The sequence below is a fragment of the Crocuta crocuta genome, unplaced genomic scaffold (assembly GCF_008692635.1).
Source record: "Crocuta crocuta isolate KB4526 unplaced genomic scaffold, BGI_CrCroc_1.0 scaffold466, whole genome shotgun sequence".
Lineage (NCBI taxonomy): Eukaryota > Metazoa > Chordata > Mammalia > Carnivora > Hyaenidae > Crocuta > Crocuta crocuta.
Window position 1 is genome coordinate 8,318,073 of NW_027529672.1, and position 2,468 is coordinate 8,320,540.

Genomic DNA, 2,468 nt, shown 5'->3' on the forward strand with positions numbered 1-2,468 from the left:
GGGGGGGGGGGTCCTGCCTTCTTCCCTCCGTCCACCCACCCACGTCTCCTGGCATGTGCACTGCAGGTGGGGGTCCCGAGTGGGCAGGAGGAGGGAGCGGCCTCGTGCTGGCCTCTCCCCGGGGGCACAACGCCCCTGGATGCGCGTGGTACGAGGCTCCGGCCCCCTGCACATTCAGCCCCTCGGGCTGCTCCCCAGAGCATCCCCGATGCCACAGACACCGCAGGAGAAGGCAGGGGCCAGGGGGCCTGACGGCTGCGACGAACCCACACAAACGGAGAGACTTCAACAGGAGAAATGTCTCTGTAGCTCCGGAGGCAGAAGCCCCAAACCGGCTTCAGACCCCCTCTGGGGGCTCTGGGGGGTCCCTTCTGCCTCTTCCGGTTCCTGTGTCCCCAGGCGTCCCTAACATGATAGAGCGGCCCGTTCTCCGCCCCGTCTCCACGTGGCTGCTTCCCTGCTCTGTCCGTGTCTGTTGCCAATCCCTCTCTCCTCTCTCACGAAGACATCGGTAGTTGCATTTAGGGTCCACGCCCTGTTGAGAATGATCTCATCTCTTAAGACCCTTAATCACATCTGCAAAGACCCTATTTGCAGGTCAGGTCACAATCTCAGTGACGAGACTAGGACACGGACACACCTTTTTGAAGGACGCCACCTGACCAACGCCGCTGATGATGGCACACGGAGGAGGTCGGATCGCCTAGTTGCTGAGGACTTGACCCGAGCTCCATTCCAGGATTTTAGTAAAAGGGAGACTGGACTGCAAGAATCCCATGTGTGCACGTGTGTGTGTGTGTACGTGGGTGTGGGGTGTGTGCGTGCTAGAGCATGTGAGTATTCTGTAAGAGTGTTGAGTGAGTGTGCAGGAGTGTGCATGCTGTGTGTGGATGAGAGTGCGTGGGTGGGGTAGGTATGTATGTATAAAGTGTGTGGATGAGTGTGTGAGTGTATGAGAGTGTGCACATGGGGATGTGCATATGTGTACGTGTGTGGGTGACAAATGACAGTGTGAGCATGTGGGGGTGTGAGTGTGTATAAGAGTGTGCACAGGTGGGAGCTGTGTGTGTGTGTAAGAATCTGCAGGTGTGGGTGTGAGAGTATATGTAAGAGTATGTGGGCAAGTGTGTGTGTGGATGAGAGCAATGTGTGAGAGTGGGTGTGTATGAGTGTGTGTGCACAAGTGTGCATTGTGAGATTGTGTGGGCGTATGCATGGGTATGAGTGTGTGGGTGTGCACAAGTGTGAGTGTGAGGTGGATATGTGCATTGTGGGGTGTGCATGTGTGCAAGAGTGTATGCATGTGTGTAAGAGTGTGGGGATGCATGTGTGGGTATGAGACTGTAGGCAAATGTGTGTGCATGTGTGAGAGTGCCTATGTGGGGGTTGTGCATGTGTATAAGAATGGGTGGGGGTTGAGAGTGTTATGTAAGAATGTGTGGGTGAGTGTGTGTGCATGTGTGAGAGGGTGCACATGTGGGGGTGCATGTATGTAAGTTGTGCACGTGTGCATGAGATTGCGTGCGAATATGTGTGTAAGACTGTTGTGTGGGGTGAGGGTATATGAGTGTGTGTATGAGTGTGTGTATGGGTGTGGGACATGAGTGTGTGGGGTGTGTGAGAGTGTGGGATGGAGTGTGTACACGTTTGTGAGAGTGTGCGTGTGAGTTTGCACAAGAGCGTGCATAAATGTGTGGGTGTGCAGTGTGAGTGAGTGCATGAGAGTGTGTGAGTGTGCGACGTGTACATGTAAGAGTGTGGGGGAGGGTGTGCATGGATGTGTGAGTGTGCACCTATGGGCTATATGTAAGTGTGTGGGTGAGAGTGTGTGCATGTGTGGTGGGTATGTATGTGTGTATGAGTTGTGCATATGCGAGAATGCATGTGTGAGGTTGTGTGAGAGTATGCATGTGTATGGGGTGTGTGCAAGTGTGTGAGTGTGAGGTGGGTATGTGCATGCGTGGGTCGGTGTGTAAAGTCTACACATGTGTGCGAGAGTGTGGGTGGGTGTGTGCACGTGTGGGCATGAGACTGTGTGTGAAAGTGCGTGGGTGTGCATGTGTGATAGGGTGCACGTGTGGGGATTGTGTGTGTGAGAGTGGATGTGCATGTGCACATGAGATTGTGTGTGTATGTGTGAGAGTGCTGCGTGGGTGTGTGGTGTGTGGGGATATGGTGTATATGAGTGTGTGTGTGAAAGAAAGAGTATGTGTTTGCGTGGGTGTGGGACCTGAGGGGGGGGTGAGTGTGGGGTGGGATGTGCAAGTGTGTGCGTGTGTAAAAGTGTGAGGTGTACATGTGAGTATAAGTGTGTATGTGAGTGTGGGTGGGTGTGCTGTGTGTGTGTGTGTACGAGTGTGGTTGTGAGGTATATGGGTGAATTGTGTGCATGTGTAAGAATGTGCATGTGTGGGGTGCATGTGTGTATGAGAGTGTGTGGGGATGGGGGTGAGAGGGTGTGGGTGTGG